This window comes from Eleutherodactylus coqui, chromosome 12, assembly GCF_035609145.1.
Source record: "Eleutherodactylus coqui strain aEleCoq1 chromosome 12, aEleCoq1.hap1, whole genome shotgun sequence".
Taxonomy (NCBI): domain Eukaryota; kingdom Metazoa; phylum Chordata; class Amphibia; order Anura; family Eleutherodactylidae; genus Eleutherodactylus; species Eleutherodactylus coqui.
In genome coordinates, this window is record NC_089848.1 from 7,257,080 (window position 1) to 7,284,261 (window position 27,182).

Sequence of the window (27,182 nt, forward strand, 5' to 3'; positions counted from 1 at the left end):
GCTACTAGTGGTCAGTCACAGCCGGCGTCCCGCTGCAACAGCGGGGGGGGGGGGGGGGCATCGGAGATGCGCCCCCCACTGTTAACCCCTTCCCTACCGCGATCTAAGTAGAACACGGCAGGGAAAGAGTTCACAGAGGGAGAGCACTACCTCTCTGTCTTCAGCCGGGTCTCGCGATGTTATTGCGAGAGCCCGGCCTGTCACCATGGCAACAGGATGCCAGACACTGGCTCCTGTAGTGCCAACACCTATGATCGCTGTATAAGCGATAAGGCATGGCAGGGCAGTAGCCCTGCCGTGCCTTATCACAGCGATCAGCAGTACTGTGGTGAAAGTCCCCCAGGGGGACACAAGCTGTGTGAAAAAAAGATTAAAAAAATGAATTAAAAAAAAATGTAAAAAAAACCTAAAAGAACCCCTTTTTTTATGCTTTTTCTCATATTAGCATAAAAAAATTAAAACCCCACATATTCGGTATTGTCGCACCGTAAGGACGCGTACAATAAGATGCACATGCTTTTGAGTGCGCACGGAAAAAAGCGTTAAAAAAGCGCTAAAAACTAAGGCAAAATGCTAATTTTTAGCATTTTGCCTCCCTAGAAACGCAATAAAAGTGATCAAAAACGCCATATGTACCCCAAAATGGTACCAATAAAAACTACAGCTCATCTCACAAATAATAAGCCCTCACAGAGCTCTGTACATAAAAAAATTTAAAAGTTACCAGACTTTGAATGTAGCGATAAAAAAAAATTCCAAAAAAAACGTTTTTATTGCAGAAAAGTGGAAAAACCTAAAAAAATGCAAGAATATCATTGTAACCGTACCGGCCCACAGAAAAAATGGATTGTGTCATTTATGCTGCATGATTAAGGCTGTAAAAAAAAAATCCATGGCAGAATTGATGCGTTTTCTCTCCCTGCTATCATTAAAAAGAAAAAAAAAAAAAGTTTTACAATATAGTCAAATGTACCCAAACGTGGCACTGATAAAAACTACAGTTCGCCACGCAAAAAACAAGCCCTTATACGGCCGCGTCGACAGAAAAATAAAAAAGTTATGACTTTTGATAAACGGAGATAAAAATCCGCCAAAAATCATTGCGTCCTTAAAGGGGTTGTCTTGCGAAAGCAAGTGGGTCTATACACTTCTGTATGGCCATATTAATGCACTTTGTAATGTACATTGTGCATTAAATATGAGCCATACAGAAGTTATTCACTTACCTGCTCCGTTGCTAGCGTCCCCGTCGCCATGGCTCCGTCTAATTCTGATGTCTTCTTGCTTTTTTAGACGCGCTTGCGCTGTGCGGTCTTCTGCCTGGTGAATGGGGCCGCTCGTGCCGGAGAGCTGGTCACCGCGTCGTCATCGTAGCTCCGCCCCGTCACGTGTGCCGATTCCAGCCAATCAGGAAGCTGGAATCGGCAATCGAACGCACAGAGCCCATGGTGCACCATGGGAGAAGACCCGCGGTGCACCATGGGAGAAAACCGCAGTGCATCCCTGGGAAAGGACCGGTGGCCATCTTGGGAGAAGATTTTTTAAAGTCCTTATTTCATCGGATCGGTGAGTAGCAAGCGGTTTAAAAACCGCTTTAATTTGCTATTTTATGCCAGGGGGGTGACAGGGGGAATGGGGTAAGGTAAAATTTTGAGGTTTGCCGCGAGACAACCCCTTTAAGTCCAAAATAGGCCATGTCATTAAGGGGTTAAAGACCTTCCTCGAAAATCACTACAGGGGCTGCCGACAGCAGTGGCAGCCCCATTGAGAGCAAGGCTCTTAACCCAAGTTTTTGCTCTTAAATCAGAGCAGAAATTCGTGAGAGAGCCTGCTCGCAAGTCAAAAAGCTTGTAAGCTGAGGCACTCTTAACCCAAGGTATCACTGTATTTCATGAGTAGCCTACTCATATGAAGCAGAAACACACTCACACATACACACACTATGAACTTTCATTTGGAGTTCCTTAGTTTTTTTGTCTGCCCAGTAGCAGTATAGGAGTATGGGCTGTTTCACAGTAGTGTGTACCCCGCAGTGGTACAGGAGGTGCAGAAGTACCCATTGTTAGCAGACCCTCCTACCTGAGGGTGCCCAAAGGTCCCTCTGCCACAGAAGACATCAGCGTTATAAATGGCACATGATGGGTGAGGGTCGGTTAGAGATTAGAGATGAGCGAACGTACTCGTCCGAGCTTGATACTCGGGCGAATATTAGCGTGTTCGAGATGCTCGGTACTCGTAACGAGTACCACGCGATGTTCTGGTTACTTTCAGTTTCCTCTCTGAGACGTTAGCGCGCTTTTCTGGCCAATTGAAAGACAGGGAAGGCATTACAACTTCCCCCTGTGACGTTCAAGCCCTATACCACCCCCCTGCTGTGAGTGGCTGGGGAGATCTGATGTCACCTGAGTATAAAAATCGGCCCCTCCCGCGGCTCGGCTCAGATGCCTTGTGAGTTAGCTGAGGGAAAGTGCTATCGTGCTGGAGCTGCTGTAGGGAGAGCGTTAGGAGTTAGTGTAGGCTTCAAGAACCCCAACGGTCCTTCTCAGGGCCACATCTAATAGTGTGCAGTACTGTGTTAGCACTGTATTTTTTTTTTTTTTTCAAAATTGGATCTGCAGAGCATTGCGCCCTGCAATAGGGACAGAAGTGGTGGTTAGGCAGGGAGAGTGTTAGCAGTGAGTGTAGGCTTCAAGAACCCCAACGGTCCTTTCTAGGGCCACATCTATCCGTGTGCAGTACTGTCCAGGCTGCTGTTAGCAGTGTTGCATTTTTTTTTTCCCTCAAAACCGGCTGTGCAGACCATTGCACCCGGCATTAATACTACAGGGATAGAATTGTGTAGGCAGGGCCAGAAGACATACATTATTCATTGAATAGACGCAGTGTGGCTTTTCCTTTGAAAAACAAGGGAAAAAATTCTATTTCGCCTGCCTCTGACAGTCCTCAGGGCTCTGGGTACGTGTGTGCTGCGTGCAGAACGTTAAAAAATCAGACGCAGCCAGCTACGTTTTACTGCAGGCTTGCGCCAATTTTTTTCCTGCATGGGAAATCCCTGATCTGCTGTAGCGAATAACTTTGCATCACTGCAGTTCTGTGACACATTTGCAGGGCCACAACACAGTTATTAAACTTAGTAGTATTCATTGAATACACGCAGTGTGGCTTGTCCTTTGAAAAACAAGGGAAAAAATTCTATTTTGGCTGCAGGCTTGCGCCAATTTTTTTCCTGCATGGGAAATCCCTGATCTGCTGTAGCGAATAACTTTGCATCACTGCAGTTCTCTGACACATTTGCAGGGCCACAACACAGTTATTAAACTTAGTAGTATTCATTGAATACACGCAGTGTGGCTTGTCCTTTGAAAAACAAGGGAAAAAATTCTATTTTGGCTGCAGGCTTGCGCCAATTTCTTTCCTGGCTTGGAAATCACTGGTAATACAGCATGCTGAGGGGTAGGGGTAGGCCTAGAGGACGTGGACGTGGCCGAGGACGCGTAGGCCCAAGTGAGGGTGTGGGCACAGGCCGAGCTCCTGATCCAGGTGTGTCGCAGCCGACTGCTGCGCGATTAGGAGAGAGGCACGTTTCTGGCGTCCCCACATTCATCGCCCAATTAATGGGTCCACGCGGGAGACCTTTATTAGAAAATGAGCAGTGTGAGCAGGTCCTGTCGTGGATGGCAGAAAGTGCTTCGAGCAAGCTATCATCCACCCAGAGTTCTGCGCCGTCCAGTGCTGCAAATCCGAATCCTCTGTCTGCTGCTCCTCCTTCCTCCCAGCCTCCTCACTCCACTACAATGACACATGCTCAGGAGCGGGAAGACTCCCAGGAACTGTTCTTGGGCCCCTGCTCAGATTGGGCAGCAGTGGTTCCTCTCCCACCAGAGGAGTTTATCGTCACTGATGCACAACCATTGGAAAGTTCCCGGGGTCCGGGTGATGAGGCTGGGGACTTCCGGCAACTGTCTCAAGACCTTTCAGTGGGTGAGGATGACGATGAGACACAGTTGTCTTGCAGTGAGGTAGTAGTAAGGGCAGTAAGTCCGAGGGAGGAGCGCACAGAGGATTCGGAGGAAGAGCAGCAGGACGATGAGGTGACTGACCCCACCTGGTGTGCAACGCCTACTCAGGACAGGTCTTCAGAGGGGCAGGCAAGGGCAGCAGCAGGGCAGGTTGCAAGAGGCAGTGCGGTGGCCAGGGGTGGAGGCAGGGCCAGACCGAATAATCCACCAACTGTTTCCCAAAGCGCACCCTCGCGCCATGCCACCCTGCAGAGGCCAAGGTGCTCTAAGGTCTGGCAGTTTTTCACAGAGACGCCTGACGACCGACGAACAGTGGTGTGCAACCTTTGTCGCGCCAAGATCAGCCGGGGAGCCACCACCAACAGCCTCACCACCACCAGCATGCGCAGACATATGATGGCCAAGCACCCCACAAGGTGGGACGAAGGCCGTTCACCGCCTCCGGTTTGCACCGCTGCCTCTCCCCCTGTGCCCCAACCTGCCACTGAGATCCAACCCCCCTCTCAGGACACAGGCACTACCGTCTCCTGGCCTGCACCCACACCCTCACCTCCGCTGTCCTCGGCCCCATCCACCAATGTCTCGCACCGCACAGTCCAGCCGTCGCTAGCGCAAGTGTTGGAGCGCAAGCGCAAGTACGCCTCCACACACCCGCACGCTCAATCGTTAACCGTCCACATAGCCAAATTTATCAGCCTTGAGATGCTGCCGTGTAGGGTTGTGGAAACGGAGGCTTTCAAAGCTATGATGGCGGCGGCGGCCCCGCGCTACTCAGTTCCCAGTCGCCACTACTTTTCCCGATGTGCCGTCCCAGCCCTGCACGACCACGTCTCCCGCAACATTGTATGCGCCCTCACCAATGCGGTTAGTGGCAAGGTCCACTTAACTACGGACACGTGGACAAGCACAGGCGGGCAGGGCCACTACATCTCCCTGACGGCACATTGGGTGAATTTAGTGGAGGCTGGGACAGAGTCAGAGCCTGGGACCTCTCACGTCCTACCCACCCCCAGAATTGCGGGCCCCAGCTCGGTGGTGGTATGTTCGGTGGTGTATGCTTCCTCCACTAAAGCACCCTCCTCCTCCTCCTCCTCAACCTCTGTCTCGCAATCTAGATGTGTCAGCAGCAGCAGGACGTCGCCAGCAGTCGGTGTCGCGCGGCGTGGCAGCACAGCGGTGGGCAAGTGTCAGCAGGCCGTGCTGAAACTACTCAGCTTAGGAGATAGGAGGCACACGGCCCACGAACTGCTGCAGGGTCTGACAGAGCAGACCGACCGTTGGCTTGCGCCGCTGAGCCTCCAGCCGGGCATGGTCGTGTGTGACAACGGCCGTAACCTGGTGGCGGCTCTGCAGCTCGGCAGCCTCACGCACGTGCCATGCCTGGCCCACGTCTTTAATTTGGTGGTTCAGCGCTTTCTGAAAAGCTACCCACGCTTGTCAGACCTGCTCGTAAAGGTGCGCCGGCTCTGCGCACATTTCCGCAAGTCCCACACGGACGCTGCCACCCTGCGCACCCTGCAACATCGGTTTAATCTGCCACTGCACCGACTGCTGTGCGACGTGCCCACACGGTGGAACTCTACGCTCCACATGTTGGCTAGGCTCTATGAGCAGCGTAGAGCTATAGTGGAATACCAACTCCAACATGGGCGGCGCAGTGGGAGTCAGCCTCCTCAATTCTTTTCAGAAGAGTGGGCCTGGTTGGCAGACATCTGCCAGGTCCTTCGAAACTTTGAGCAGTCTACCCAGGTGGTGAGCGGCGATGCTGCAATCATTAGCGTCACCATTCCTCTGCTATGCATCTTGAGAAGTTCCCTGCAAACCATAAAGGCAGCCGCTTTGCGCTCGGAAACAGAGCTGGGGGAAGACAGTATGTTGCTGGATAGTCAGAGCACCCTCCTGTCTATATCTCAGCGCGTTCAGGAGGAGGAGGAGGAGCATGAGGAGGATGAGGAGGAGGGGGAAGAGACAGCTTGGCCCACTGCTGAGGGTACCCATGCTGCTTGCCTGTCATCATTTCAGCGTGTATGGCCTGAGGAGGAGGAGGAGGAGGAGGAGGATCCTGAAAGTGATCTTCCTAGTGCGGACAGCCATGTGTTGCGTACAGGTACCCTGGCACACATGGCTGACTTCATGTTAGGATGCCTTTCTCGTGACCCTCGCGTTACACGCATTCTGGCCACTACGGATTACTGGGTGTACACACTGCTCGACCCACGCTATAAGGAGAACCTTCCCACTCTCATTCCCGAAGAGGAAAGGGGTTCGAGAGTGTTGCTATACCACAGGACCCTGGCGGACAAGCTGATGGTAAAATTCCCATCCGACAGCGCTAGTGGCAGAAGGCGCAGTTCCGAGCGCCAGGTAGCAGGGGAGGTGCGGAGATCGAGCAGCATGTACAGCCCAGGCAGTGCAACAGTCTTTAAGGGCCTGGACAGCTTTATGGCTCCCCAGCAAGACTGTGTCACCGCTCCCCAGTCAAGGCTGAGTCGGCGGGAGCACTGTAAAAGGATGGTGAGGGAGTACGTAGCCGATCGCACGACCGTCCTCCGTGACGCCTCTGCCTCCTACAACTACTGGGTGTCGAAGCTGGACACGTGGCCTGAACTAGCGCTGTATGCCCTGGAGGTGCTCGCTTGTCCTGCGGCTAGCGTCTTGTCGGAGAGGGTGTTTAGTGCGGCTGGGGGAATCATCACAGATAAGCGTACCCGCCTGTCAACCGACAGTGCCGACAGGCTAACACTCATCAAGATGAACAAAGCCTGGATTTCCCCAGACTTCTCTTCTCCACCAGCGGACAGCAGCGATACCTAAGCAATACGTAGGCTGCACCCGCGGATGGAAGCATAGTTCTCTCTCACCATCCAAAACGGGGACATTTCTGCTTCATCAATCTGTGTCTAATATTCCTCCTCCTCCTCCTGCTCCTCCTCCTGAAACCTCACGTAATCACGCTGAACGGGCAATTTTTCTTAGGGCCACAAGGCTCACACATATAATTTTTCTAAAAAATTTTTATACGTTTCAATGCTCTTAAAAGCGTTGGAACTTTAACTTGAACCAATTTTTCGTTAAACTGGGCTGCCTCCAGGCCTAGTTACCACTTAAGCCGCATTAACCAAAGCGATTAATGGGTTTCACCTGCCATCTTGGTTGGGCATGGCCAATTTTTACTGAGGTACATTAGTACTGTTGGTACACCAATTTTTTTGGGCCCTCGCCTACAGTATAATCATAGCAATTTCTATGTTCTTCGCCTGCACTCATGGTACAGAAAGGTGTGTGGGGTTGGCCTACACTTTAGCTACATAAATGTAACTTTGGCCTTGGCTATACTGCAGCTACTGAAATGGAACTAAGACTGCGCTCCCACTATACTGCTGCTTCGGAATTGTTCCTGGGGCCTGTGTAGGCTGCTACTATTACTTAAATGGAACTTAGACTATGCTCCTCCTATACTGCTGCTTCGGAATTGTTACTGGGGCCTGTCTTGAGTGCTACTATTACTGAAATGGAACTAATACTGTGCTCCCCCTATAATGCTGCTAGTGATATGTTAGTGGGGCCTGTCCTAATGCTACGGCTGAAATGTTACGAATTCTGGGCTCTGCCTATACCGCTGCTAATGGTATGTCTCTGGGGTGTGGAAACAGAGGCTTCCCAAAGACATGATGGCGGCGAGGCCATTTCCCACCAACGCGGTTACTGTTAAGGTGCATATAACCACGGACACGTGGAGAGGACACGTAGTGCCTCAAAAACATCCCCCTCCTCCTCCAACAATGAAAACATTCTTGGCAAATGCCTTTGCATTGGTTCGTCTGGTGGCAGTCCAAGAATTTCACCTTTACCGACACAACAAGAGAGCCCCCACACCATCCCCCCGCCACGGCCCACTTAATCCTGGCCATATTCCGAAAACCAACAAAATACAACCGTGCTACTAGGTCCGCAGTCACCACCACATTACCACCAACGCGGTTACTGTTAAGGTACATATTACCAGTCTGACTGGGGCATACAGACACCTTGACAGAATGAATAGTGTGTGGCACATAGGTTCCCCATTGCTATGCCCACGTATGCAGCTCCTGATGGAGGTGGCACAGGATTGGATTTCTCATTGCTTCTGTACAGCATTGTGGGCTATCGCCCCACCACTTTTAAAGAGGGTCGCTGCCTAGCCGTGCCAACCCTCTGCAGTGTGTGCCTGCGGTTCCTCCTCATGGCAGATGCACTTATAAATAGACATGAGGGTGGTGTGGCATGAGGGCAGCTGAAGGCTGCGCAGGGACACTTTGGTGTGCGCTGTGGACACTGTGTCGTGCAGGGGGGAGGGGGGTTGGGCAGCATGTAACCCAGGAGAAGTGGCAGCGGAGTGTCATGCAGGCAGTGATTGTGCTTTGTTGTAGGTAGTGTGGTGCTTAGCTAAGGTATGCCTTGCTAATGAGGGCTTTTCAGAAGTAAAAGTTGTTGGGAGGGGGGGGCCACTCTTGCCGGTATTGTGGCTTAATAGTGGGACCTGGGAACTAGAGATGCAGCCCAACATGTAGCCCCTCGCCTGCCCTATCCGTTTCTGTGTCGTTCCCATCACTTTCTTGAATTGCCTAGATTTTCACACATGAAAACCTTAGCGAGCATCGGCGATATACAAAAATGCTCTGGTCGCCCATTGACTTCAATGGGGTTCGTTACTCGAAACGAACCCTCGAGCATCGCGATAAATTCGTCCCGAGTAACGAGCACCCGAGCATTTTGGTGCTCGCTCATCTCTATTAGAGATTCAATTATCATTAATATTCCTTGTGTATAAAACTATTATGTCACGCTGTGTGTTGTATTGTACAATTAACGTGTTTTTGGTAATACCTGCAATATTAATATGAGTTCTAAGCAGGACATGGAAAAAACAGAAAACATTTCATCTTCTGGTGAAACATATGGTCCCGTAACTTTACTATTAAAACGCTGTTATGTGGAATATTTAACCTACAGAGCTGCTGTTAAACACAAGACACATAAAGCATGTGTTTCATAGATAATGCTCTTGAAATTAATACTTTGTAATGAGTAATGTTTTTGTCCTAGTAGGCTCAATGTGAGATCACAATTCACATGTTATCGTTTAATGTCCTTGTGAGGCTTACACCTGCAGGGGATGCATAAAACCCATATGTATGGAACTGTGCAATTTTATTTATATAGCACCACCCGCGTCCTCAGTGCTTTACAAGATTACAATTGGGGAAAATATAACACAGGCTGAGATAAAGTATAGTGAGTGACAAAACACAGCAACACAAGCTAGTGAGAATGGCGGATACAAGGTGGAAAGCCCAGGAGGATTTTTTTTTCTGAATTTTATAAAATTTTGAGAAATAGCATCTTTTTGCGAGGGTCAGTTATTGGTCACCATGGTAAGAATGTCACATAGGTTAAATGTACAACATTTCTCTCTTATTATCATAATACAATGTCATGTTAATACATGGCTATGAACTAAAAAGACAATTACTCCTAATGTTTGCCAGTACTGATATTTACTCATTTACTGCAATTATTAGGGTATGTTCACATGTAGCGGAAATGCTGCCGGTTTTCTGCAGGGGGAAACTCTGCAGCATCTCTGTATCAAAAACCTCATCAAAATCTGCACCATTGCTACGGATTGTGATTTGAAATGAGCCGTGGATCTGTAGCTGATTTCAGCCAGTGCCCCGCTCCTCTCACCTCCCGCTACTTTGGACTGCTGTATCCAGAGTGCAGGGCACACCGGCAACTGCCACTGAGTGGCGCCAGCCATGTGATGTGGAAGTTCCATCTCATGACCATCACACCACATGAACGACAGCGATAGGGATCATTAACAGTTGCCTCCTGATACTTCACACGGCTGTATCCAGAGTGCTAAGCGCCACCGGCCATGAGTCGTGGAAGTGGCATCCCCTGAAAGCCAGGGGCAGTGCTCAGTAGCAGTTGTCGATATGTGCTGCACTCTGAATAGAGCAGCGTGAAGTATTGGGTGGTGAGAGGAGTGCAGCGATGGCTGAAATCAGCCGATTTTGAGTCAAAATTTGCACCAGGATTTTAATAGGGTTTTTAATGTGAAAATGCTGCCAAATTTGCTCTGGAGTGTTTAGCTGCAGAAAATTAACAGAATGTATGGACATTCCCTTAGAAGGTAAACTAAAGACCTCCCATAGACTTTTAACAACTGATTATTCTTCCACCATCTGCTTCTACTGGCTCCCCCATACACATGAATATTCGGTTTGGTCAAACCTTTGTGTGTTTAGGGAGGTAAGCTGCAAACAGACATCTCTGGCATTAACTTTTCTCCTGGGGAACAAAAAGATCAAGAATTTAAAGTCCACATCCCTGATCGTTTTTGACCTCCACATCATCTGTCGGTCAAAAGTTGAGCTGTCCCCCATACACAACTCTAATGTATATCAGGGACTTAATACTCACACATCTATAATTTAAGTGTCTCCCCCAAAGCGCAGTCTACATAGAGGCCGATAACAGTTTAGTACATTATGCTGCATATACACGCTCACATTTGATTAGTGAGACACATTTAGGCCTCGTTATTTTGACACTCAGCTACGCTGAAAAATTGCAGCTAACAGAGCGCCAAATCGCATGAAGAATGAAGACCTCAATGAAGAAAAGCCGCAATGAATTCGGTGCTACTATTCATGACTGGCTGTGTTCGTGTTGCAGTCAAATAACGCTGCAGCCCTGAAATCCCACGATTGGCAGGACTACTTTATCACTTTTAAATGCCTCACTAGAGGCACCTACCATTGTTTAGCAGTGTTAGCCCCTGTTAACACCCCCACCCCCCTTTCCGCCTTCGGACAACTGCCATAGACTCCCAAAGGAGTCTATAGAGCCTCCAGTGTTTTACCGTCAATAGATAGGGCGAGGCCTTTGACGCTGAAAAATTTTGGCGTTGAAATGCATTGCGAGACACACAAAATGTGCGCAAAAATACAACCCATTATTTATAATGGATGTATTTACATGGGCAATTTTTCTTTCGCAGTGATGCAGCGAGACGAAAAAGTTGTGTCATGCGGATTTCCGCAGCAGAAGACCTGCGATATATTGTGTAAATTAATTGCGAGTGTATGTGAGGGTTTTTCAGCTTGGATGTACGCGTATGCACAACATATCATCTGCGTGCAAAAAAGATCGCAGGCAGGAAAACAACAGCAGAAAGTAGCAGAGGTGAGTTTCTTTCTCTCCTCCCCAAGCATTAATTCTGGTTTTTCTATGTCCTCTTCTATGAAGTTTTGAGCGATTCCACTGCCCTTATTCATTGCATATACACAGTGATTCCCTCGTACCCATAGACCTCAATGGAGCCTGTCCACATGGATTCTGCATTAAAATAGAGCATGCTGCGATCTATTTTCCGCTCGCGGAATCCACAATTCCTACCTGTATACCTGAGCAAACCACCAAAAGCTCATTCACACTTACGGCTATTAGATCCAATGGTTTCCTACGGAAAGGTTTAGATGTTTTTAGCACGTCTAACATTCCTTCACCTGAACGTTCCCGTAGGAGACCACTGGTTCTAATATCTGCAAGTTTTTTTACACGTGTGACTTTTGCGCGCACAGGTCCCCATGTGAATGAGCCCTTAGATGTGGATTTGTTTGTCTCTGAATTTTCTGCCACGTCTTAAAGTGACTGCAGTATAGCCAGTGTTATAAGAACATATAACATTTAATGGCTCTATGTAATAAAGAACCGATGCTAAATGCAAGATTTCATTGGTCAGTATTACTGGAAAACCAACATTTAGCATTGCTTCCCGCTTCCACATAATAGGTAATTGGTGTAGTAACATCCACTATACTTGTTCCATTTTCTCCGCTGTACATCTTCAGAATCCAATCATCTGCTGATGTTACAGACCTAATGAAATGATTTGTGTTGTCTAGTAATGTCTTGTGTTATAGTTGGCGCTAGTCTAAGTTTGCATTAGGCATTGTTTGCTCTGCCTTAACTCAATAGAAGTTTTAAACCTAGGTTTGAATAGCTGTATCTTTATAGGCAAATCTTTACAGTTTAACTGCACATTTAGAAACCCTTTGACATGTGGAGAGCAATGTGTCAAGATGTGTACCATTTCTACATTGTAACTTTTCTGCACCTGTATACATTCTCTTTTCAAACATTTTGCATCTGGTCTCAAACGTTTAATAAAAACTTAATGTTCAAAAAAAAAGTTTTAATCAGTGAGGGTCTGGATACTTTGACCCACGCTAATCGCTGAACTAAGGGGGCTGCAGCACTTACCAGAGTGCTGTGCACCTTCAGCTATCATTGCTTGTTGGCTCTTCTCGACTGCTGAAGACAGACACATAGATGTCTATAGAAGTCTATGTGTTTATCATAGGAGGAGTCAAGAGACAGTGTGGACAATCAACGGCTCACGGTGCTCGGTGGAGTGCCGCTTTTTCTTCAACTGGCGACTCTTAGTAATCAAAACTTTTGACATGTCTCTTTGATAATCGATATTTCCTTAAACCTGTAAAGAAGCACTCTGTTTTTTTTTTTATTTTGGCATCTTCTACTCCTCCTGGGGTCCCCAGCTCCGGACTCTTCAGCAGCAGTTTTGGGATGCACATTCCTTCATTCCAAAGAGTGATGTCCTACCCAGCTTGACTGATGAACGGGTTCAACCGAAACACATATATTATGCTGGTTTTTAATTTATTTAATAAAAGAGAAGTTGGATATTACGTCCTACTACCTTTTTGGGGGGAGTTGCGTCTATTCACCAGTTGTTTTTTCCCTTTAGATCCTCACACTCTCTTGTGATTGATCCACTTATGTAGCTCGTCCCCTCTAGATTGTATACTCTGCACTTTTTTTCTAGCCTCCAGGTCACATGACCAGCACTTTGTTTCTACTCTCTGTCTTACAGTTTTTATGGGTCAGCTTCATGTCAGGTCTCATAAAGCAAAGCTGTTATTTTCTGCCCATAGCAACCAATTTCAGAGCCGCTTTAATTTTGCATTCTGCTCTTCATAATGAACGCTGCGCTGTGATTGGTTGCTATCGAGTGATTTTAAACAAAACAAACAATTATCACGTCAGATCACAATGTTGTATAAAGGATCTGTTAACTTTATTTTTCAATTCACTATGATTTTAGCAATACCAAATTTCTATAGATTTTTTATGTTTTACTACGTTTGCACGCTAAGGATATTGCATCTGGCAGAGCCTAATAGGCATCCATGGGTGGCAGACCTTGTGGCTCCTTCATTAGTATCCCTTCTGCAATGGGATACTACTAGCACTTTATGGTCATATCACGTGATTGATAATAGAAGGCTTCTCCTATCTAACCACTTAGATGCTGCGACCCTACAAGAGATCGTACAAGTAGAACCGTTGTGTTCCCACGATCACAGCGCCAGGGCTAGCCTTAGGTTGGATGACACCCAGTATAGAATTCTGTATCGCTGTCTTCCTGAATCCATAAATCTATTTTTATTATATACAATTATTGACATTCTAATCGAAACTTATGGATGAACTTCTAGGGTGTTTGTCACATCTGTCTCCTGAAACCTGTGGTTCTGCAGGTGATCTGGAGTTCTCCTGCTCAGGTGTGGGGGATTGTGCTGGCTGGGCGTGTGTGTCTCCAGTCAGCCAATCACTCTAGGTCAGTACACATAAAGCTTGTCTTCCCGGGTGTGGGTTTGATTAGCTTTCTCTGTTCTCTTTCTCTCTGTGTGTGGTGTGAGCAGGATCTATGTGTGGTGGCTGGAAGAAAGGTTTGTGTCTTGTAGTTTTATTTGGTTATGTCGCTGGATTCCTGGTTAGTGTAGGGACTAACGGTGTTGCCGTGAGCCGTGATGCGGTCCGCTAGCCTCAATATTCTGGCAAAAATGTCAACAAATATCTGGCATTTATAGCATTAACATCTGCTACTAGTGTTTGCGGATTGGCTGCTGTACGGTGTGATTATGGGTCTTGTGCTTTTTTGCTATGTGTATTATCGTGGCTATGTGCCCACAATGAAACGCACATTGTTTAATGGAAAATACTGTATTTCTCGCCAAGCCTCCCAAAATGTCCAGGAGGCTCCTGATAAAAGGGCAAACCTCTGAACTCCCAAAAGAGTTGTCAAAACTCCGAAACACCACATAAACCTCGAGGAAGTTAGTGATCCTCGAACATTTCCTTTGCATGGTGCATTGTTAGATCCGCCCCAGTATCCAGGTGCATACTGAGAGGCTGGGACATTGTGCTATACTGTATAGTTTAGTAGCTGTGACGGAGAACGTCTTTCTGCCGGTCTCTATGCAACAGTTCCCCTCTTATGTATGCTCGATTCTCTTCAGATGCTGTGTCCATTTTTTTGGCCATTCTCCTCGGGATTCCTGGTAGTGGTTGTCGCTCTTTTTCATCCGCAGTACTGCTGCATTTTTGTGCCTCTTCCTGTGCTACACGTTGTAACCTGTACCCCCATGTACCCTAATTTGCCTGTGGAGACATTGCTTAATAAGAGACATGGCATAGAGGGAAAATGTAGTCATTAACCCCTTAACGACCAGCCCATAGTGTTTTTACGTCCTGCCCAGGTGGGCTTTATTCTCTGAGGACGTAAAAACATGCATTCTACAGAGAATAAAGCCCCTCGGGCTGTGGACGTGACAGCTCTATGCTGTCGGTGCCCGCAGGTAGCCGACAGCATGCAGCTGTCATCCCGGGCTGCGGGGACTCCCCCCCCCCCCCCGGCATTGCGATCGGTGCTATCCAATGGATAGCGCCGATCGCAAAAAAGTAAATAAAAGTGCCCAAAAAGTTAAAGTTTCAGCTGCCCTGATGGATCGGATCCATCAGGGCAGCTGAAAATTCTCACCTGGCTTGTCGGCAGTGTCCCCCGGAGATCTGTTCCTCCCAGACCCGCCGCCGCTCTTCTGCGCATGCACGCCAGACGATGACGTCACGCGCAGAAGCCCATGAGCCCCCGGCAAATTCAAAATCTCCTGGCTCCTGAAGGTAGCCGGGAGCCAGGAGGTGTTCCCGGGGACCGCGATCGCCGCTATCCAATGGATAGCCGCGATCGCGAGAAAGTTAAAAAAGTTTTTAAAGAGTGCTAGTTTCACCTCCGCTCATGGATCGGATCCATGAGGGGAGGTGAAAATACTCACCTCGGGTCCGCCGATGTCCCCGGTGTTCCGGGTCCCGAAGTCCCCCTCTGCGCATGCGCGCCTGATGATTGACATCGGGCGCGTGCACAGAGGGGCTCGAGCCCCGGGAAATTCAAAATCCCTCTGCTCCTGGCTGCCATGTGTAGCCAAGAGCAGAGGGATGTCACTGGGGACATGATCACTGTCAATGTAAAGTTAAAAAAAAGTGTAAAAAAGTTTAAAAAAAAAAAGTAAAAAAAAGTTTTAAAAAGTTTAAAAAGCGTACGTTTGATCTCCCCCTTCACGGATTATATCCGTAAGGGAGGATGTAAGTACGTACATAAGGCCCCCAGATTTATCCGTGGACCTTACCCCAGCTTCTGCGCACACGCCCGTCGCCAAAATGGCGGACGCATGCGCAAAAGCTGTGGATTGCCAGGATAATTGAAATTCTCTCTGCTCCTAGCTACAAAACTGAGCCAAGAGCCTGGAGATTTCACGGGGTGCCGCGGTGAGCGGTTCCTGGTCACATGTTCGCCGTTATACAATGGATAATGGCGATCATGTAAAAGTTTTTAAAAAAAATTGAAGTTTCATCTCCCTTCACCGATGAAACTTTTTACCGGAGGCCTCCGTATTTGCACCCCGACGCGATACTCATCCGTGAACTTACCCGGATTCTGCACATGCGACCGCCGGCAAAAATAATCTAATACGCTAATACGCGGATCAATCGCATTGGATTACACAATTCCGCTCACATTAGCGGGTCGGAATTGTGTAATCCACTCGCAGAAAACAGAACGCAGCAGGTTCTATTTTACAGCGGATATCCGCAACATAGAGTCCATTGTGCTCCATGGTCGCGGATATACCCGCTGCCCATACGCAACTACGTTGTGTACGGGCTGCGGGTACCCGCGTCATCGCTAAGCGACGGTGCGGGAAATAAAAACAAAAAAAGGTGTACTGCGCATGACCGCCCGTGTAAGTACGCAGTTATGCGCAGTACATTACGCGGCCGTACGCAGGGTCACAGCTGGGATCCGCTGCGGGCCTCCGCAAGCAGATTCCGCCTACGGCTGCGTGAGCCCGGCTTTATTCAGACCGCTACCTGTAATACGTATTTTACAAGAAGCCCCGGGAACGCTCACCTTCATGCAGTTCCAGGAGCAGCTTGTTGAGTGCCTTCTGTGCGAGACCGCCGCACGTCATCAAGCTTACGGAGACTCACGGAACGCCACTTTACACACCCCGTCCCTGCCACTAAGGTCACGAAATACCCCCAAAAAGCATGGGTTTTTGCCCCATGGGCCCATTCCAACCAGCCTCCGTAATTACCCGTCTTCGGAAATACCACACAGTTCACATTATTACTTTTATCTAAGATTTGCGAACGCCAAAAAGGGCTCGGAGGGGGGGGGGGGGAATTTTTAGGGAGTCGATTTTTATTCCGTACAAATAAGCAATGGGGCCTGGGATTTATTCAGTTGTGCCCTAAAATCCAACGGGTGTTCCCTCCTTTATAGGCCTTGTCATGGGTCCTGTAAGTAAATTAGGGCCACAATGGGTATGTTTCTGAACTCGGGACAAACGGGGGTATCCATTTGGGCATGAATGTCTTCATTCCTATGTACACTGTACAAAAAAACTGTTTTTAAATTTAAAAAATTGCCAAAAAAATTGAAAATCGTTACTTTTTCCTTCTGCTTTGCTTAGATTCATTCAAATACTGTGGGGTCAAAATACGCAGTACACCCCTAGATGAATTTGTTAAGGGGTCTAATTTTCAAAATGAGGTCATTTGAGGGGGTTCTTTATAGTTTTGGCCGCTCAATGACTCTATAAGTGGGCAATTGGGCCTGGAATTTATTCAGTTGTACCCTGAAATCCAACGGGTATTCCTTTCATTGTAGGCCTAGCCATGTGTCCTGTACGTCTATTAGGGCCACAATGGGTATGTTTCTGAACATGGGACAAACGGGGGTATCCATTTTAGGGTGAAAGTCATCATTTATATGTGTGCTGTACAAAAAAAACTGTTTTTAAATTGACCCAATAGCCCAAAAAATGAAAATCGTAATTTTTTTCTTACTGCTTCGCTTAGATCTATTCAAAAATTGTAGGGTTAAAATACACAGTACACCCCTAGATAAATTCGTTAAGGGGTCTAGTTTTCAAAATGGGGTAATTTGTGGGGGTTCTCTATGGTTTTGGGCGCTCAAGAACTCTACAAGTAGGCAATGGGGCCTAAAAGGACTTCAAGCAAAATCTATGTTCCGAAAGCCACCGGTTGCTCCTTTCATTTTGGGCCCCGTTGTGCATCCAGACATAAGATTAGGGTCACAATGGGTATGTCTCTGAACACAGGACAAACAGGGGTATCCATTTTTGGGTGCAAGTCTTCATTCATATGTGTGCTGTACAAAAAAAGCTGTTTTTTAAAATGACAGAATTGCCAAAAAAACGAAAATCACAATTTTTTCCTTCTGCTTGGCTTGAATTCATTCAAAAACTGTGGGGGGGGGGGGGGGGGGGTCAAAATATGCAGTACACCGCTAGATAAATTCCTTAAGGGGTCTAGTTTTCAAAATGGGGTTATTTGTGGGGGTTTTCTATGGTTTTGGGCGCTCAAGAACTCTACATGTGTGCTATGGGGTCTAAAAGGACTTCAAGCAAAATTTCTGTTTTGAAAGACACTGACTACTCCTTTCATTTTGGGCCCCGTTGTGGACTCAGATATAACATTAGGGCCACAATGGGTATATTTCTGAACACGGGAGAAACAGGGGTATCCATTTTGGGGTGTAAATCCTCATTTTCATGTAAACTATAGGAAAAAAATATGTCTTTAAAATGATAGATTTGCAAAAATATGAAATTTTACTTTTTCTCCTCTAAATTGAATTAATTCCTGAAAAAAAACTGTGGGGTCAAAATACTCATGACACCCCTCAGTGAATACACTAAGGGGTGTAGTTTTTAAAATGGGGTCATTTGTGGGGGTATATATTATTCTGACACTCATGAGCCTTTCCAATCTTGGCTTGGTGTAGGAAAACAAAGTGTTCCTCAAAATGCTAAAAAGTAATGTTAAATTTGTACGTCTCCTAAATGATTAAAAAAAAACGAAAGTTTTTCCAATGTGCGCCCAAAATAAAGTAAACGGGTGGAAATATAAATCTTAGCAAAAATTTCTATATTATGTTTGCACATATTTAAGATATTGCAGTTGGAAGTGTGAAAAAATGACGATTTTTTCTAAATTTTCCCAATTTTGGCGCTTTTAATAAGTAAACACAAATTCTATCGGTCTAATTTTTCCGCCTAAATGAAGTACAACATGTGGCGAAAAAACAATGTCAGAATCGCTTGGATATGCAAAACCTTTCTGGTGTTTTTCCATGTTAAAGTGACACATGTCAGATTTGCAAAATTTGGCCTGGTCATTAAGGCGCAAAGAGGCTTGGTCACTAAGGGGTTAATGGAGTAAAACCAAATTTATAGCTCTTTGGAGAACCCTGCTGAAACTGAGAAGGAAGCATTATGGTACAATCTAGGGACAGGTAGACTGGGTGTTTCTTAGCTGTGCTGTATCTACTCAGAGGGGACGACAAGTGCAATGCATGTTCATAGAACTGCTAATAGTCCATTAATTTCTATTGAGCCATTCACATCTGCATTTTTTTCACAAATGTATTACTCAGACAAAAAAAAGTGGCATATTCTATCTTGGCATATTACGTGCACATACAGGCCAAGATAGTGTATGGGGATTGGTGTTGCGCAGTGAGTACGCATTTCATTACATAATTGCTGCGTGCTCGCGTGCGAGAAATACATGTGCGACCTGCAGGTAAACACGGTCGTGTAAGCCCGGCCTTACTGAAAACCCTGGTTCACAGCTCCAGATAACAACGTTTGTCATTTTTTCACTAAATAATGGGTGTGGGTTTAAAAGATCTGTGACTTATTTCCAAAAAAATTTCCATGCTTCTCTATGTTCACCGCATTCTACAAGCTCCCTGGAAACAATCTACAGAAGTCAGGTACACCACTATATATCTAAAAAGCGTAAAACGGTCCTAAAATAACACTTTATGAAAGCATAAAATAGCATCTGATGTATGTGTGCCTGTGTATATAATATATATGTATCTATTGGAGTTAAATGAAAGCCGTGAAAACTTTCCAGCCGCCGAGGGGGTTATAGTGTCACAACACCTGGAGACTCACAAATTGTTGCCCACTGTCATAGTACATCCATTAAGGCTCAGCCCCGAAAAACATATGCAGATGTGTAAGTTAGCTCAAGTCATTGACAAGTCGTGAAAATGGTATTTACTGGTAGGGTGAAGACTGGGAAACAAATTTCACCATTTGACTGACAAGAGGAGAAAACCAGAGCTGTCAGATTCCAGACAGATGTGATTGTTAAGAGGTTCCTATTTAACAGCAGTTGTTATTAGACCTGAGGCTAGTAAAGAAATGACACCTGCTGGAAGTGGTAAAGCGATGGCAGCTGCAACTCACACCGGTACATGAACAGCGGTGGACATTCTGCTACACGGATCCATCACTGCCGAAAAAACATCAACCAGCAGCATTCATTAGCAATAGTTTATAGGGGCATAATGATACTTTACTGCAGGACTTGCTCTATTTTATCTATTCTGCTATCTATCGTTTTGTAAGTAATGGACTTGCAGGGCAAGATTTAGTGTAATTGGTTGGAAAAGTTAGTTTTATTAAGTTGTTCCCTTATTATTCTCAATTATAATGTTTTCTTCCTGGAGAGTTACTTCCTGCAGCTTATAGACATTGAGTGTTAAAACAGTGGAGCCAGACGTTACTTTGACTTACTGGATTTTAAAATATCCCTCTCATGCTTCATTTGTTATGCTTTTTGCATTGTCTTTGTTGTGGTTTCCTTCACTGAGGAAAACAATACAGTAACAGAAAGCTGCATAAAAGGCATGATCATGATCTTATATGGGGTATAAGATCACGTGTTCTACCATTCTAACATTTCCTAGAACTGATTATGCAAAGACAATACAACAACCTGAGTGCAATTGGCGAGCAAACCTACTGTAGTAGATAACATACATAATATTCCCATCATCTGTTTATACCCATGACTGTGACAAAGGGTCTCTCTAACAACTATATATAAGGCCCCCTGTCCACATTGCTATGAAAAGCGCCGACGCCCTGTCCACGAGCCGAGAATCATTGCGAATCTCCACTCGCAGCCGGCAATTCGCAGGGATCCGCCGCAGGATACCGCAACGCCCGTAGAAGGCAGCCTAAATATATCAGTGGACAATACAGAGATCTCTCCCATCATCTATTTATACCGAGGACTGTGACAAGGGGGTGCTCTAATAACTATATATAAATATATTAGTGGAGAATACAGAGATCTCTCCCATCATCTATTTATAACCAGGACTGTAGCAAGTGTGCGCTCTAATAACTATATATAACTATATCAGTGGACAATACAGAGATCTCTCCCATCATCTATTTATACCGAGGACTGTGACAAGGGGGCACTCTAATAACTATGTATAGATATATCACAGGACAATACAGAGATCTCTTCCATCATCTATTTATACCCAGGACTGTAGCAAGTGTGCGCTCTAATAACTATATATAACTATATCAGTGGACAATACAGAGATCTCTCCCATCATCTATTTATACCGAGGACTGTGACAAGGGGGCACTCTAATAACTATATATAAATATATTAGTGGAGAATACAGAGATCTCTCCCATCATCTATTTATACCGAGGACTGTGACAAGGGGGTGCTCTAATAACTATATATAAATATATTAGTGGAGAATACAGAGATCTCTCCCATCATCTATTTATACCGAGGACTGTGACAAGTGTGCACTCTAATAACTATATATAAATATATCAGTGGACAATACAGAGATCTCTCCCATCATCTATTTATACCGAGGACTGTGACAAGGGGGCACTCTAATACCTATGTATAGATATATCACAGGACAATACAGAGATCTCTCCCATCATCTGTTTATACCGAGGACTGTAACAAAGGGGCGCTCTAATAACTATGTATAGATCTATCAGAGGACAATACAGGGATCTATCCCATCATCTATTTATACCCAGGACCATAACAAGGGAGCACTCTAATAACTATGTATAGATCTATCAGAGGACAATACAGGGATCTCTCCCATCATATATTTATACCCAGGACCATAACAAGGGGGCACTCTAATAACTATGTATAAATATATCAGGGGACAATATAGAGATCTCTCCCATCATATATTTATACCCAGGACTGTGACTGTAACAAGGGGGCGCCCTCTACATCTAGAGGAAACAATGGGGTTCTGTACTGTAAGAGCAGTGAGACTATAGAACTCTCTGCCCGAGGAAGTGGTGATAGCAAATTCAAAAAATATAAGAGGGGCCTAGACGTCTTTCTAGAGTAAAAAAATATTGCATGTTATAGTCGTTGATTACTTCAGAAGGATTATTCCGATTGTCAGATTGGAGTTTTTTTTTCTTAAATGGGGAAAATTGGCTTCTGCCTTATTGTTTTGTTTTTTTTCCCCGTCCTCTGGATCAATATTGGAGGGGATAATAAGCTGAACTGGATGGATAGATGTCTATTTTCAGGCTTACAGACTACGTTACTATTTTCTATACAATAGTGCTTCCTGCCGCACCATTATCGGCACATCGAAGCATACCCTTAAAGGGCATGTCCACTTTAGGCAAGATTCTCCTGATGATAAGCTAATAACCTGCTGTCGCTCTGCTGGAATCCCTAGCTATTAGCTTTAGTCTGAAATGGGACTGAAATAGAAAGTTTAAAAAATGTCTCAAAACATTAAAAAAAACCACCTTCTTCACCCATAACAAAATGTTTTTCTATGTCAAAAATAAAAATATACTTTACTGGTATCACCCTGTCTGTAATGATTCAAATTATAAAATTATTACATTGTTTAACCCTCATGGTCAATGGCAAAAAAACAATGCCTGAATTCTTCTGTTTTTGGTTCGTCCTCTTCCTGGAAAAAAATGAGAAAAATGCATGATCTGTACCCTTTTACACACAGCCAGAAAAGATAGGACTTGTTCTATCTGTTTCCAGAATACGCTGGCCGTTCTCATAGGCTTCTATGGAAGCTGCTGGAAAAAGGAGGTGGGAGTGAGTTTAGCAGCAGCTCGCATTTCTAAAGCCCCCTCCCCTTGCCGACAGCTCCCATAGGCTGGCAAGGAAGGGACAAGGAGTTTAGCACGACTAACTCTGCTAAGCTCCCACCCATCCTGCACCCTCCCCTTGCCGGCAGGGGGCGGTGAGGGGGAGGGAGTGTAGCACACTAGCTCTGCTAAGCTCCAGCTGCCTCCCTTTGCCGGCAGCCGACAAGGGGCGGAGAGGTGGAGGTCAGGGGGAGGGAGTTTAGCAGAGCTGAATTCTTTTCCCCCAGCCGACAATATTCTGGGCTTCAGCTTATATACGCTGCTGCCCAGCCATCTGAATGGGCTAGAAAACAGGAGATGCAGTCGCCACTTGGTCACGGCTGCCTCTCATTCACGTGATTTTTGGCTACGATGCAGGCGTCTGAAAATCACAGTGCCGCGTGAAAGAGCTTCATCTCTTCATTATACATTATTTTTCATAGATTAATTTACACGAAACTGAAGCATGTCCTATTTTCATGTGATTCATGTACGAGAATAGGTCATATAATGTGTGGCATCTCACACATTGTACAGCACGTGGATGGGGTGACCATGTGCTGTGCCATGTGAGATTCACCCAAGAATCTGTGGCACAACTCCCTATCAGCCGTGTACGGCCATAGACATTGCATGTAGTCTTCTCAGGTACTTCCCAGGTAATTGCTGCATGTTCTGCAAGAACTATGGACAAGTCTTCCCAGAGCACACAAAACCTTGTCATTAGATACTGCAGCTGGTCCTCAGTTACTTCCTAGGTAATTGCTCCACAGAACACCAATTCTTTGGAATCAGCTGGTCCTTTCAGATACTGCCTAGTGAGCACAGAGCTCATCCATAAACTGCCTGTTTACCCTGTATGGAGGCGGGTGGCCGGGAGAGATCTCTGGTGTGATCGCTCCTGTGTCAAAGCACAGGAGAGATAATCTTTGGGATAATAATTGAGCACTTAATTGCCCTACAGTATATAGCAACAATATAGTTTCAGAATGAGATATAGGCTAGGTTCACACAAGTGGGGCTCAGGACATTTAGTGAAATTTTTTTCATCAAATCCAAATCTTGTCCAATCCATAAATTTTCTCCATTGCTTTCCTCGTCCACTAGGACATTTCATTTAATTTCTTTTGTCCAATCCACATTTCGTCCAATAGCTTTCCTCATCCAGTAAGATATTTGACATTTCGCCATTGATACCTAATGCCATACTTTAGAAAAAAGACATGTGTTCTCCTCGTGAACATATAGTCCATATGAAATCACTGTCCGAAGGACGCCTTTGGACGTCGCCACCTCTTGACCTAATACTATAGTAAAGAAGTTGTAATTTCAAAAATGTTTAACTGATCACATGACGGTGACATCATCACAGTTCCTGTAGTGCAAGTGCTGAAGGGCCTGTGATGACGTTAATTAAACACAGATCAACAGACATTTTAAATGAAGAAATAGGCGATAATAGCGATCTCGTGCCAAGTGTAAAAAAAGATTCAAAAGTGAAAAGTTTCATCTCCCCTCAACGATTGGAACAGTGATGGGAGATGAAACGCATAAGCGGATCCCTCCCCGATGTCCCCCATCGCCAATGTGTGTCCCTCCAACGCCTGCGCTGGCAAAATGGCGGACGCAGTAAGCCACTGGATAGATTTTTGTGTCTTGACATCCAGGTGCCTTATCTCTGGATGACTCTATCCCATTAATTAAATGCATTGAGGAAGTTCTTTTTACCTAATCCGGTAAGTCAATGTCATCATTCTATTTATCCCTGATCACTTATGATATTAGTGAGACAACATAATCATAAACCAAACAGACGTTGTGAAGTCCTCTCTAATTATTTGCCGTGATCCCACTTTTTCCGTTCTGTTACATAATGGCGATGGCTCATAACTTGTGTAACGCATTCTGCTAAACCATTAGTTTAGGAACCATATAGTGGGATGCTTGCAGTGTTCGATGCCCATCTTCCTCCCCTTTATAGGTCATTAATATTTTACAGAGATTAAATATACTTACAATTTTCTAGGTTTAAAAAGCAAGCTGAAGCATTTTACGCTTCGGGTCATTGATGTCGTCTAGTTACACAGCTGTAAATCCTTTTGTTTCCTTTTAACTCGTTAAATGTTAGCTTTAAGCTCTGCAGATATTCAGTACCTGTTCAAGCAAGTTTGCTTTATCCATTTGTTGGTGACTAGGGATGCATAAACTAGTTTGTTTCGAACCACTCTCTTTATGGCCAGAGACAAGAACCAAACCAGGAAATCTGCTTTCTCCTTGACCTGGGACCCAACTTTTGCTAATGTAAATAATGGTCTCTGAAGAGTATGTCAAGTTCACAGAAAACACTTTATCGAAACTTGTGGATTTAAGGTGCCCTTGAGAGGTCTTTACACATTTTTACAAGTATTATTTGTTTAAGGCACTATACTGTGCATTGCTGAAAATGTTCAGGCTTTACACATTAGTAAACTAGATGTCAGAATACACTTATATAATAGGGCTCTCACACAAGCGTACTTTAGGGCGGCCTCACACGGGCGTGAGCGCATATACGTTCGATATCGCAAAGCGTATACGCGCTATACAGGGCACACGATTGCATGCTATTGCACTCGGATCGGCCAATTTTACTGTACTTTATTGTGCTGCCGGTTGAGTAGGCTGACTCGGTAGGTGGTTCAGCTAACCTAGTTGCCGAGGTGCTATCGTTTAGGCCCGCGAAATCGCACAGGTCCATGCACGATTTTGTGCAGACGGGGCCTTTGGTGTACAATTCCTCCCATAAATGGAGCATGTCACTTTTTTTCCCCTGCGCTCAAAGTACACGAGGAAAAAACGCATTTAAAGGAACTTATTGAAGTCAATGGGTTCTATATGCTGTGCACTGCGGACACAGATTTTGCAGCTTGTGTGAGGCCACCCCTACTAAGTTTTTACGCATAATATGCAGTACCAATCTTTGCATTACTTAAAATTGTGCCTCTCACACACAGTATGCATAATGCATGCATGCACATTGTGCATGCTCTATCCTGGCGTGTATTATGCACACATACACCCCCCAATGTAGTGTATGGGGATTTCACTGTTTCCCTGAGACACTTGGTATCATATTTTTTTGAAACATTTATTCCACTATTGACGCAACATCAACATTCAGCTAAGCAGAACATACATGTTTTCTGGGATGTTCCAGGTGACAGCCATGTATCACCCCCACTTATAGCAAATAAATAGCTACACTATAATGTACTACTCATTCGGGTATTACCATCTAAAATATTCCAGACTCATATGATGTATCCTTAGGCCGGGTTCACACACTGACACACTTGTTGCGTGCCGTCAGTTGCCGTGTATACCAACATGCTGCAATTTTTCTTGATCGCGTATTTTGTGGAAATTATGTGAGCGGCAACATGGGAGCCTATGGGAGATTGGTACAGCGTATTACATCAGCAAAACCTGCACGTGCAATACGCTGTGACCATACGCTATTGTGAGCCCAGCCTTATTGGTAGAACTACACTACAACCATCCTGATGCCTGCTACAAGATATTGTTTTCCATTAAGTAAGGCAGACTGACTGTCTGTGATGGAAGCTGCTACCCTGCCATCTACAACCCATCTCATTAATGCATGCTGATATCACTTCTGCAGATAAGCGCTGTGTCTGCAGCATCTACATCTTCTTCATGTTAGGTCTATGAGAGTGACCTAACGAATAGCAGTGCAGCTGATGTACCGCAGAGAGCGGTCACATGTTCATGTTGTTACTTAAAAGGGATGTCCAGACAATATAAAAGGTTGTAATATTAAAAACTTTTGTCACAGCTTTTTACTTAGAAATGTTCTCTAATCAGCGGCTTTGTGAAGCATCATGTTAACCCCTTGTCCTGTTTTTCTGGCCTTCCACCAACATCATGTCCATTGCTTGCTTGCAGTCCTGCCCATCTCCTGCTGTAACATCAAAGGAGCCGCACTGGCAGCCGCTGCCATCTCAAAGTTTGCACTGTGCATGGGCCGACTTACTGAATGCGCAGATTGTAAGAAGTACCTCTGGGTTATAGCTGTAAGCCGACTATGTGAATTTAGATGTGCGAAGTGGAGAATTAGGGCTGTGAAGTGCTTTCACCTTGTGATATAAAGATCCCCAATGCCACTTCAGTATTTTACTTTCTGGCATGTCTGTGTATGTGTTTGTCTCTATGTCTGTCTCTCTTCCCCCTTGAAATTGCCTGTTGGTCTCTCTCTTCGCAAAATTGGCGATTGAGTGGCTGTCTCTTTTTTTTCTCTCCCCTCTCCGAAATTGGCAGTTGAGCAAGTTTCTCTTTTCCTCACCTCCCCAAATTGGTGGTCAAGTGACTGTCTCTCTTTCTTTCTCCTCCATTCCCCCCCCAAATTTGTGGTTGAGTTACTGGAGTAATTGGGTGATAAGTCATGGCTATTTTGAAGTTTGACTTTGGCCTCAGACAACCCCTTTAAGAGTGCCACTGTACCACTAATAATGGGTTATTAGCTTTAATGCAGGTTCAGACGTCACAGATTTGTTGCAGACGTTTCTGCAACAGTTCTATATATCTGAACATGCACTGCAGAAGTCCGTAGACGTGCTGTAGAAGCAGTCTGATGTCTGCAACATATCTTCTGTGTACTTACGTATCGCATTGGACCTTTCACACAGGACGGGATAGGCCGCACGACGCACTGTAAGCATTCCGCTCCAAAATCCGAAGGCTACCAGTGAAT

The 27,182-nt window shown here is 45.5% G+C and overlaps 1 protein-coding gene across 3 annotated transcripts in view; it reads left to right on the top strand.

The window, feature by feature from the left end:
• The window catches only part of SUGCT (succinyl-CoA:glutarate-CoA transferase), a 992,617-nt gene that overhangs the window by 566,016 nt on the left and 399,419 nt on the right, over positions 1–27,182 (top strand). The gene's annotated exons all lie outside the window — the stretch shown is intronic.